The sequence below is a fragment of the Opisthorchis viverrini genome (assembly GCF_000715545.1).
Source record: "Opisthorchis viverrini unplaced genomic scaffold opera_v5_254, whole genome shotgun sequence".
Classification (NCBI taxonomy): domain Eukaryota; kingdom Metazoa; phylum Platyhelminthes; class Trematoda; order Opisthorchiida; family Opisthorchiidae; genus Opisthorchis; species Opisthorchis viverrini.
This window is the reverse complement of record NW_008751906.1, coordinates 192029-205506: the sequence shown is the minus strand read 5'-3', so window position 1 is coordinate 205506 and position 13478 is coordinate 192029.

The window sequence follows — 13478 nt, the reverse complement described above, 5'->3', positions numbered from 1 at the left end:
TGACATGACAAATATTAGTCACAGGTCACCTTTACATTAATGAGCAACCAAATGTACAGACAATTTTCCAACCTGAACACAACCTGGGAAGCGATAAGTAGCTAAGGTTATTCTAACTACTGGATTAGACCAACGGCTGTCTCCTCGGCTAGAATCAAAAGTGTCAAGTCCGTTTAACGACGCATTGTCAAGGGGGTTCTCAAGGTAACTTTAGTAACGTCCATTTCATTGAAGTAAATTAACGGTTAGCAGGACAATAAGGAGAGGGATTCTGTTTGGTTGCAGCTGGAACGAACACATGTTATATCTACAGGGAGGTAATATCTATAAACGAGCATTTTTTCCAGGTGCGGTTGGGAGAGGGCTTCTGTATGGAATTAGATGCCTCATCCGGCCCGTGAATACCCATCAACATTTTATGAGGGGTCGCATTCGGAGAAAAATTGGCCAGAACGATAGCCAAATTAAGCAGGTGAATGAATAGATAGAAAAGAAAAGTATATTTTTACTTTATTGCAGTGACACTGGCTATGTTGCGGCAGTCAATTATTGCGGGCCTCCAGACCTCTTAGGAAAACAATCGGATGGTACTGCCGGTGTAGGACAGTAGGCTTTGCCAGTAGGCAACGAGTGAAAGTGGTTTGTTTTTACTTTAGTGCACTTGTTAGTTCGGATACTGCAGTAACCAACATGTAATAGGATAAAATGTTGAAAATAGATTTGAAAGCTTGAGCAGCACCTTGACAAATTATAAAGATAATATTTGCTAGTTCTCCCGAAGCAAATAACAATGAACCACTGATCTAGGGGTTGTGTTGTGTCGCCGGACATTCGATAAGTGCACTACTGCCTTCCGCTTTTGTCTCAGATGGAATCATATGCGCACAAACGACATGTTGTAATATTCCCAGTGGAGTCCGTGCGAAGACATGCGAAACCGATTGCAATTTGTTCAGGCAACAAATCAGCAGATTTGGTTGGTCTAATGCCTGGAGTGATAGCAATTTCAATCAACTGTTTTACCATATGGAGCTAACAGCGGGACATGTGTCAGAGCTCCCTCAGTAACATCATTACTACATGTTGTACGCAGTGTACAAAAACAGCAGTGCATTCTGTTCTTCACCTTTTACGCACAAAGTGCATCGCTCACGCAACACACTGTCTATGAGTTTGTGGAAAAAAATGACAGGCAGCTTGTCTTGACCACTCCATCTTTAGACCCGATTCGTGTGTTCACATAATATAGTCCAAGCTGCATACGATTGAAGGCATTTAGTTTGCGATATTCTGTGGTAAACATCATGCGATTTACTGCAGTGAACTTAAGGCAAACAAATGTACTAATGGCCATCAAACAAGTAGCATGTTGCTAACTCCAAAATTGTCACGTGGAAAGTTAAATATACTTAACGGCTAACTTATTTTTGTTGTTGATTATTCATGCACCACGGTCCAAGATATATTACCGAACACGGATATGTTGGGCTGCTAAACCATTCTACCATGATTGTCTTGGGATTCCTCGTTTTTCTTTTTAGTAATCACATCATATCAAGTGAGCATGTGAAGGCTAGACAGCCGGAAGTTCAGACGAATGACCTGTTAACTGTCTGCACTACAGTTGCTACGATGCAAAGAGATAGACAGAATGTCAACAGAATGACAAGGGAAAAAAGAATTTAACGTTCATGTTGATGCTTTCACAACGACCAAATCAATCAAGAGTTTTGCTAACCGATTTGTCAAAGTATTTGAAGACCCGCTAGACTTTCATTTCCCTCGCCTACCCAGTCTTAGTGAACTGTCTTCCCCCTCAAAATGCGAAAATATGCCAGTTTTTTTAGGCACATTTTGCTTCAAATTAGATTATTGCATCCCCCAAACAAATATAGATCCCTCTGGATTTTCTTCAAACCTAGTATGATTTAGAAGGGCACATTTATTCGTGTGTGAGAAGGATTTTACCCGTAAATCATTCATTTGTTTCTTCCGTTTTCCAAGCATTTATTCGCCAGAAATAATCTACAATCTGTCAGGTTCCGGTTGTCTATGTGTTGACAACTATTGGCGGAACTAACTCCATGACAGCTGGTTCGCTGATACTAGGCATCTTTAAGTTGGAATGAAAAATTGTTATCTTTCGTTTCTTTGTCAAACATGACGGTTGACAATCAGTTCCAGTGATGAAAGTGGCAATGTTTTCGCTTGATTCCTTACGGAGAAAAGTCATTAGTAAAAAGTAACTGAGTTTATATCTTCAGCTCTGGCGAGAAGATCATTTTTAACACTCACGAACTGGGATTATTAATATACCAGATTATATTCCAGGATTAATACGAATATGAATGTATCTACCCAAAGGAAAAAGAGCTCCAATTTATTTTGACGACATCTAATTCTGTGCATCATCGTGACTTACTAACGGCAAGAACAGGAGGTACGATTGGAGCTCTGGAGTTTGACTATCGGGAAAACTGGCCAATTTTCAGGAGTGAGCATTGAGATAAAGTTCTCCAGCAGGCACACAATCACGTCATAAGTTATTGCCGAAAAGGATAGATTGGGGATCAAATATAAAAAGGTCATATTTGCGTTACTTGGCTACACGCACAAAAATACTTGAAGACGAACCGTTCTGTCCACTTTAAAGTTTTCAGCTCAGCCACTTTTGGTTTTCGGTGGCCAATCCTTGTAATGGCGCAGCCAAAATGTGTGCGAGAAGAGGAACTGGACGACAGATCCGTAACAAATGTAATCCCATTGTGATAACTCACACCGCTTGGGATGCCCTCCCAAAATTTAATTTCCAGGGCTTCCGCAAGTGTTTAAGTTTAATCTGGATAACTCACTCTGGGATAATATCACTGGGGCCATAAATGATCGGAAGCAGCTGATTTAGTTAGATTAGATTAGATTTAAGTTCACAACTCTTCTTCTGCTCGAGGTGCGATAGAGCTCTGGTCTCATCATTAATATCTGCGAAGATAAGTGGATGGATTTTATTTTTATTTACTGAATCAGTTGTTAGAGAAATACTAGGTTGTACGGATTCCAAAATGGTAAAACAAATGCAGTCTTTTTCATAAATGAAACTTATCTCAAGGTTGCTGAAAAATCTGCGACAACCCACGACCGGTTTCTCCCTTCTTGGGGCCCATGAGTTTCCGTCAACCTTATGTTCTACTTGAACCCAAATTAGACTGTTTTCGAGAAATACACTCATTTGCAAATCGATTTGGTTTTCCCGAGAGACTCAACTGAATCTCTTGTTTATGATATTCTACAACTGATTGCGATGCACACAAGTCACCTCATGAAAAACCAAACTGATTTGCAAACGAGTGCATTTCTCAGAAACAGTCCAATCTATATCCAAGTAGAACATGAGGTTGACGGAAACTTGGGGACTGTGTTTACCTGCTGAGTCCCAAGAAGGGCGAAACCGGTCGCGGGCTGTCGAAGAGTTTTCAGCAACCTTGTGAGTAGTATCCTTTATGAAAATATACTACAGTATCTCGAATATCGTGCCAACTGAATCATGAGGCAGCCTGTGTGCAGCTGTTGTAGAATATCATAAACGGGAGATTCATTTCAGCCTCTCGTGAAAACCAGATTGATTTACAAATGAGTGTATTTCTCGAAAATGGAGTCTTTATTCTTCCATGTGCACCAGAAAGTTCCATGGTGTTTCACGACAATGTGTTTACCTGTCTTCTAAAGAAATACAGCCCTTCATTGGCGTAAGGTGCAAAGCTATGCTTAAAAGAACCATGAAGGTGTGCAAATTCTCGATCGATTAGCTATCAGTGATAGTGGCAACAACACTGGCATATTTATCGTAGCCCGCTGCGCCTTCCAAGCAAGCGACAAAGCTAAACGAAGTCACCGGTAAACGAGGTTGCTATGGCTTACCAAGTGACAGTAACCTACTAGACAGTGGTCCCCTGTGAAGTTTTACCGTCTTCTGCGCAACGAATGGGGGATAGTGGTCATTTTGCGACCATAAAGAATGTTCGGGGAGTTTACGTTCAACGGGCTGCACTGCACTCATTTCTTTGAGCAGATCAATTAATCGGTTAGTAATGACATCCACCTTGATTTAGATCGATTTAGTAAAATTATGTGAAGGCGCATCCTAAATTAATCGGTCTTGGACTACTTATCCTTGCAACATAGTGGTCTGAAGTTTCCGAATGAACAGAAAAGAAAACATTTTGATCACATAATCTTCAAATCCTTTGCATTCATCTGAAAAAATGTAAGAACCCTCCAACACCTTGTATACGCAAAGTATACATATATGCTGTTAATGATAAGTGGTACTAGAAGCATAAAGCAAGCATTCTAATGTGAGAACACTCTATATAATCTTCTTTATACAGTCCCTGAAGCGGAAAGTGAAACTGTCGAACCATTTCTGTGATTCGTTAAATGTGATGTTTTCGTTAAGGATGAGTGGTTAAATCGTTTGCAGTCCTCGGTTCTCTCCTCCAGGTCTCTGTTAAGCGTACAAAGTAGGGCAACTTTTGCAAGAAAGGATTTGATTCCAATAGAATTATTTGTTTGTTATGCTTGCCCAGCCGGCTGAGTGATATTTCCAACCCTATTCACTGTCCACTAAACATGATCCCCCTTGTCAGTATCGGCCCTGATAATAACGGTTAGCTGCAGACAATGTTCCGTCGAACAAGATTCTGTGTGCGCTTAGGTTAGAGTAACGTACCAAAAAGTCCTCTATATAATCTTTATACAATCCCTGAAGTGGAAAGTGAAACTGCCGAACCATTTCTGTGATTCGTTAAATGTGNGTGAAACTGTCGAACCATTTCTGTGATTCGTTAAATGTGATGTTTTCGTTAAGGATGAGTGGTTAAATCGTTTGCAGTCCTCGGTTCTCTCCTCCAGGACTCTGTTAAGCGTACAAGGTAGGGCAACTTTTGCAAGAATATTATTGACATGGTTAGTACGATTCCATATGGGAATATATGATTTTTTTGCAGGCCATTTTTCTCTTGATGGACTCGCAGTTGCCAGGTCTGTGGGGAAACCTGACTGCTGAATGAGAATCCAAGTCGGACCACCCCGTCCGGTTGTGGCACTTTCTGGTGACCAACTAATAATGTGTATATCCACCAAATTCCGAAACGAACTACAGCTCTCGGGATAAATGTCACCGACTAGAAGTAGATTGCAGCATGGAATTTATTAATTTCACATATCCAAATATGGTTGCAATGTACCGCCTAATGTAAATCAGATGTGAAAGAACAATCTTTATATGATAACTGAGTGGCATAAGTCCTCGACCGAATTTTGTTGGCGTTCTAGGAAACCTTGTACGAAGAAAGATAAGGCATCAAAATTGTATCCTTGGAATAGATTAGTAAAAGTCCTGATGGCAGTAGTACTATTGGTGAAAAGTACTATGATAAAAGGATAGCTGCCAGACAGTTTTATAAGAACTCCTATTAAAGTGTCCATATGCTACTTTTTCAACATTAACAGAGTTTTCAAATGAAAAAAAAAACGATTCAGTACTCGACCCCCTACGGAGTAGATTAAATGGAAAACAGCAGGTAGGGATACCGCGGATTACCTCGTAATGGCGTCTGCTTTCCAACACACTAGTGCATTGCATTTGTCTATTAGTAATATATGCTGGACATTCTAGGAATGTTCCGCTGCTTGTGCTTCTGTGTATAACAGCCTTTGCCTTTCATTTAATGTTGAACTCTCTTGTCTTGGCTAGATCAGTCAGTTTTCCTGTAACTGTGAAGTTTGTATTTACGGTGTTGGTGATGAGTCAGCGTGCGCCATTTGCCTGACTGAATGAAGTTTCTTCGAACCCCTCTCGGTTTCTAACAGTGCAGCTCAGTTGAAGGAACACTAAGGCTAATCGGTAATAGCTGTCTACACAGTCTACACAGCGGGTTTGAGGGTCATGTGAACGGCCGATTCCGTTTAATAACAAACTAACCCAAAATCGGATGTGATAGGCAATCATGGGTGGTAAATATTTTAGTCGTAGCCGCATTGACAAGGTTTGTTTCACTGTGCGCGTCTTTTGACTTATCAACGTGCCCTCTTGACAAACGTGATGCCCGGTTTTGAAGACGATGGGCTTTATAGGCCTATCCAGTTCATTGGTTTCCTGATTAAGTTTTTACTCATGGAAGATTTTACAAAATACTCCATTCGATCGAATTCTCCTGTGGCCCAGAAATATAAAAAAATGACATTAACACTGTGATCATATCGAGGCTCACAGCGTTACTTTTCACTGATTTCAATTTTTTTACTATGGTCCGTGATTAGTTTATTAGGCAATTCCGTTGGTCTTGGCTATCAGACGGCCACGGATCACCCTCTGAAGTTTTGATAAGTTGTTTATTCACTTTCTATCAGGTTTGTTGACCATATAGCTAGTGAATCATAAGTTCTGGATAGTAAGTTCCGGTGGCGATAACCATCTAACTCGGAAGGTATCTGGAAACAACAACGAATGAAAGGAAAAACGCACTTTGGAAAAAGTTACCTACGGATGTTTGAACTGCTTACTGAGCCTGGTAGTTTTGTCGTGAATGGTCTCCTCTATACCAAACGACTATCTCTAGTGTTAGTAGAGTGTGGAAAACCAGACACTTTAACAATTAATCTAGGATAAAGAACAAGTATCATCATGCAGGTATTTAATCGTTGTGGGAAATCCACAGCCAGTCACAAGGTAGCTCCATACATTCTACCACTCGGCCCCATGCGACTGGACAAAATAATGTATCTGTGAGCCTTCAATCACGTTTCACATCACTTGGTCACCTGTTGACTGACTGTTTGAGCGAAACGTCATTTAGGGTTTCTGCTCAATGCGGAAAATAGCAATATATAAAGTTCGTATAAACAGATGAAATATGTTCTGGTTAATATAACAATAATAATATAATATAATAATATATTCTGCCAGATACGTTTTATTGCGTTTGCATCCTGATACTACTTTGGCCGACTTAACATTGGAATTAACAAATTAACTTCCATCGTGGTCCTACACGAGAATCGTCGGCTGACGAGATAAAACGCTAACCGTTTATTCAGAGTTTCAATTGGTCTCAATCCGTCAATTCGTCTCAATGGTCTAGCGGAGGATTGCCAGGACAGCTTGTGTCAAATGCCTCTTTACTTAACATAGACTCCAAGAAATCCGAAGTTTCCGTTACACTGAGTGTGCTTTTCTAAGGGTGTGTGAAACCCAATCGACAACGAGAGGAAAAATGCATCGTTTAAGCGAATTGTGGTGAGGAATTTTTTGAACGTGTCTAGTTAAAAGTGGATAGCGGCGGGTATAGTGGCTGTGATGTTTGCATGTGTGTCCGATCACTTGTGTTGAACTTTGTGCGTGCCAATCAACAAACCAATCAACCAACCAACCAGCCACCCACCCACCCATCCAACCAACCAACCAACCAACCAACCATCCAATCAACCAACCAACCAATCCACCAACCGACTAACCAACCAACCAAACGAACAATGAATCAACCAATGAATGAATGAATGAATGAATGAATGAATGAATGAATGAATGAATGAATGAATGAATGAATGAATGAATGAATGAATGAATGAATGAATGAATGAATGAATGAATGAATGAATGAATGAATGAATGAATGAATGAATGAATGAATGAATGAATGAATGAATGAATGAATGAATGAATGAATGAATGAATGAATGAATGAATGAATGAATGAATGAATGAATGAATGAATGAATGAATGAATGAATGAATGAATGAATGAATGAATGAATGAATGAATGAATGAATGAATGAATGAATGAATGAATGAATGAATGAATGAATGAATGAATGAATGAATGAATGAATGAATGAATGAATGAATGAATGAATGAATGAATGAATGAATGAATGAATGAATGAATGAATGAATGAATGAATGAATGAATGAATGAATGAATGAATGAATGAATGAATGAATGAATGAATGAATGAATGAATGAATGAATGAATGAATGAATGAATGAATGAATGAATGAATGAATGAATGAATGAATGAATGAATGAATGAATGAATGAATGAATGAATGAATGAATGAATGAATGAATGAATGAATGAATGAATGAATGAATGAATGAATGAATGAATGAATGAATGAATGAATGAATGAATGAATGAATGAATGAATGAATGAATGAATGAATGAATGAATGAATGAATGAATGAATGAATGAATGAATGAATGAATGAATGAATGAATGAATGAATGAATGAATGAATGAATGAATGAATGAATGAATGAATGAATCATTTCTCGACAGCATAACATTAGTGTTCACCACTAAAACCTTGTTGCCATTCAATTATGGCTTATTTGAAAGACTTGTTTTGAGGGAAAGAATGAAAGTGGATGAGGAAGGGACTTAGTGCTGGCCTACCACAATCACTCCGAGGTGCCTACACCTTCAAAAACGTTTTAGCAATCTGGATCGAAACTGACAACAAAAACACAAACTGCTTCCATTAGCAGCCGTATCTGGCTGCAGCTCCTACCAGGCGCAGTGTGGAAGATGAGTCGCACCGACAGCACCCAAAGCAAAGTTTGACCATATCTCTGCTACCGTCACTCTGAACTGAGCACGGAAAACAGGACATTCTTCGGTAAACGGTGGTCTAGCATGTGGAGTACAAGCAACACAGCTTCTTGGGTTCACATATTATTCGATGGAGGGCATGTCAGACAACCAAACGCTTGCACCCTAATGGTCCCGTTGCGGCGGCACCAAACTATACGAGCTATGTTAGCTGTTCGAACAGGCCGAGTCTCAGCCATGCAACCTAAGAGCGAGAACTGGAGGCTTAAATTAACGTCTCTTGAGGTTCAGCCATACGCCGATTTGACGATGTACTTGTCTGAATTCAACAAACGTAACCTGAGTCTTGCAGAATCGTGCATTGTCATAGTCCGTCAGATTACCATCGGAACTCACACAACTTCCAAGACAGGTTAAATGCTCCACAATTTTGAGTGTCGCTCCCTGGTTTGTATTTGGCGTGCTCAGTGATCGCATGTCCAAAAACAAGGTCTTACAATTTGTGGGTACAAATCTCATCCCAAAGGAGGAGATGACTTTGGTCAGAACATCCAAAAACATCGACACTTTGTTTTAAAGTGTGAGAACGATGTTCTCTACATATTTCAGATCAACAATTTCTGCGTCGCCAGCTACTTGGACACCAGTTTTTTTAATACTTTCAGGGTTAGCCTCATTATTTCGTCGATCGAGAAACTAAATAGGAATGGGAAAAGTGAGAATCTCTGACGGTACCGCTTTCTGCTTCCGTATGTCTTCTTGCGCTCAGAAGTCTGAGAATACAAAGTTTTTTCACCCCCCCCCCTCGGGGCATTCCTTGCTGTGCAGATGTGTTAACAATAGTAGGCTGTTTAACCGAGTTAAATGTGCCTTGCAAATACAGGAATACTAAAATTGTGGGTCGTTTGTGTGTATGGTGTTCAAGGCAATTGACGGACCATGGATATTTTGTCAAACTGACCCTTACCAGGCCGGAATCTCGCTTGCTGCTACTACTGTTTCACGGGTCGTAGTAAAGCACTGTATGGCAAGAGACGCCAAGAGTCTCGTTTAAACATGAGTGAATCTGATTTCCTTGTGGCTAGCACACTAACCACCAAACCTTTTCTTGAAAGTGGATACCAGCATCGTTTGAATAAATTGGGTGAGAGGTCATCCGGGCCAAGAGCTAGGTGGAGAGAGAGAAACTTGTGCAGGTACAAACTGTGAGCACATATGGGGTTCCAGATTCACCATCCAGGGTTCTACCCCAGCTGTAGGTTCCAAAACAGTGGCAGCGGTTGGCAAAGATTATTGCTATTCAAAATATTCGTCTCAGTAATCGAAGCCTTCTTTATTACAGATGGCTGAAGGTTTCTCTCAGAGATGGTTTCCAGAATCTAGTCACACGGAATAACTGAAACAACACTTTGGGAACCACTGCTGTCAGGACCACTTCCATTTCCCTAGCCTTCTCCGTCCACCAGAATTGCTAATTTATCGAGTCAAGCGATTTTCTGGACCGCCGGCGATATTTCTCAGAGATTTGAGCGACGCCAATCTTGGGTTTGACATCAAGTGCTTGAGCTGGCCTGACACCGCCTTGCGGCAAACAAAAGTAATAATACTGGGTCTCAGATGCACTTAGCCTGCCCACTTTTGAATTCAGCATTTTGGTAAACATAAAGACATTCAATCTTTTAGCTCGCCGCGACACCGTATTCCATGCGTCACAAAACTTGATGTCACAGCTTAAGTCAGTTAGAGCTTTAGTATACACGACAGGAAGACATCGATCAAATCCCCACTTGTGAAACTTATTCACAGACGTTATCAGACATTGTTCGACCACAAACATGGGGGGCCAAGAGACTGCGTTGTTCACGTTTCTAGCTACTGACAAGTCTGGTGTGAAAGACTCTGAAAGTGCCGCAAATATCTTCAGTAAGTTTCGGTGAGTCCGGGGGGGGGCACACAAACCGTCACACAACGGTTATGTTCAGTCATTTCACGTACGTGTCAAGTTCATCAGGTGTGGCTACGTAGGACCTTATGTGTCTGCAAGCTATTCTCCGTTTGCGCTCGCTTGGTAAGAGTTAGGCTGATACGGGCCTGATTATTTGTGAAGACGTTTCTCCCTGATTTGTTGAAAGGTCGCCTCACATAGGCGGGGTACGGCGTCTGTTTTCAGAATGCTTACCGAATATACTAAGCGCGCAGTTGTAAGGATCTGGGTCGGCAAACGAGTATGGTGATTTGTTCCAATAGCATCCATTTGTGGGGACCAGCTGACATTGGATCGGTTCGTTTACTCAATACTTTAAAAAATTTTTGAAGTTCCTTTTCAGTTATGTATACAATTTTTGCACACTGTACTGCATCTCTGTGGTTCTGTTTGCATTTGGTGGGGCGCTATGAGAATCCTGTTATTCCGTAGCACGTACCGAAAGCGAATGAGATAACTGATTTTATGTTGGTTTGATTAATGGGGTCAAATCTGACATCGGAGTCATCGCGTTTGATGAAGCGCGCGCACGATTTGGTATAGTGAATGCCCCTGGTGAACCGTGGTTTACTTTTCACGACGGCAATAGTCTGGGGTAAAATAACGCTTCTATGTTTTTGTTCGCTTTATGCTAATGAGATGTTCGTTGAGGTCTGCTGAGAAGACGTAATTTGGGAGTTAGATATATTTTTCAATACATTATACATGTGCTGGTGCCAAACGCACGTGCGGTAGGTGAACGGCGTTCTGTGCCGGTGTAGTCTCTAAGATTGGGAAGATATTAGTAATCACTGTGTGTTGTACGGCAGATCTCATACCAACATGATAAGTTTGTTCAAAAAAGTATTTAAAGACGCAAACAATGTGACTGTTAGGCGAAGAGTTAGAATAGTAATAATGTCACTTTTCGGTAAGGTAATAGTCTGATGGATATTTTCTGCGGTCAACTGAGAAGTCCATATCTTCCTAAACGATCTAAGTAACACAGGCGGGTCAGTCAGTTTCGGAGCACCCGGTTTGCTAATTTTCATGGACGTCGCTTGCATAACAAACTGGATACACACAACAAGACACACTACCCGTTACTACCTATGAGACCATTCACTGAAAAAGTTCACGATAACTCACTTGGACTATACATAGTTTTCGGCAAAATAATTTTGGCTCTCCCGAACATTAAGGCAAACAAGCGGCGATAACTGAACAAACGGAATTATTATAACTCCAATCACCCGCTCATGAGAGTGAAGTTTGACACCAGGTCGGTTTTATGTGAACTTTTAATATACGAAGTTTTAACACTGCATGTCTAATTGAGAACAGGGCAGAATCGAACCAGAAGGGAGCTGCATTCGTGAACAAGTGAAAAAATTTGCATCACGCGTGCAAAGCAAGACCGCAACAGTTTGAGTGGAAGGACTAAACCGAAATTGAGCGCGCGCACACACTATGGTCACATATGGTGGGTATGACGTAATAGACTGCAACGGGAAACTCGATTATATCAGAACGGCTAAAGATTGTTTTACAGACGACGCAACTTCTACGTAACTGCTGAATGTGAGAAACTTCTTCGAGTATTCTCACAACTGTATTTCGATTATTTTACTCATTTTATGTAAGCTTGAACTCATACTGCTTAAAATGTACCAGTGAGTTTTTATAAAGCCTCACAGGTGTTTAGCATGTGTTTATAGAATAGAGCTTGATACCCATACTTAGAAATTAAAAACAGCTTGACCCATGCGTAGCTAGTAATCATACCCCAAGATTGCTTATCAGTGAGCATTTTTCGTGCTACATTTTCATCCCAAACAAACCAGAGACAATTTACTTGTTCAAATCTGCCCGACCACCGAACTTGCCCGTCCTGGGGCCAATTAAGTTGACACATTTCCTATGATTCCGTCAATCGTATGTTCTTTTTAAATCGAAACGTACAAGATTGCAAAACACACTTATTCTTACGCTGATTTGTTTCTAACAGGGTACCCAAGTGAATCCCGGCCTAGCCCCTCCCTTGAAGTATTCTTCAACTGAATATGCTGCACAAAGATGTTGCAGGTCTTACCTGGTGTAGCATTCGAGGTATCGAAACAACTTTTTGAAGGAAAAAAAATAAAAACAAGAGACCAGTTATGATTCGCTTTGGTCTCCCGGTGAAACGAAACTGGTATTCAAATGATAGTATTTCGGGCAGGCGGAGGGTAATTTCGAAATTTACCAACGTATAGCTTTGAAAACGAGAAATTGGTTCATGTGTTCATCATATCGCCCAACATGGTGCCAAACAGTTATTTATCTGGAAATTGTATCATTTAAGAACTTGCGTATTTGAGAGGAGGAATTAAACAGTTAAGGTAATGGGACTGGGCAACGCGAGAAACAACTGGATGGAAAGCATGGTATTCGCTACGCAAAATTAGACACACGGCAATGGAGATACATGACAGTTCCGAAAATGAAGAAGCAGTTTGAGCATAAGGTTTACCAAAACTCTGAGATTTCGCCCAACTGATGAGCCTCAAGAAGGACAGAAGTAAAAATTGGCTGCCGATGGTTTTTCGGCAACCTTATCAACATTGTGCTACGTCACATGACCTTTGCTTCACTTCCAAATCTAATACCGTTATCAGCCCTGTATTACATTTTTATTGTTAGTCATGAAAAATAAAGAGATGGTTCATTTTTTCGATCTATTGAAAACAAAAAAATGATTGGACGTCGCACGAAGGGATTTATCGGTTGTGCCCTGCTCAGTACCTTCCTCCTGTACCAATGCTCCCAACAAACGTTTCATCGTACAAACTATTTTCAAAACGTCCACGCTCATTAAAATTTACATCTTCGGGGAGTGGCGGATATGGTTGGATTGTAATT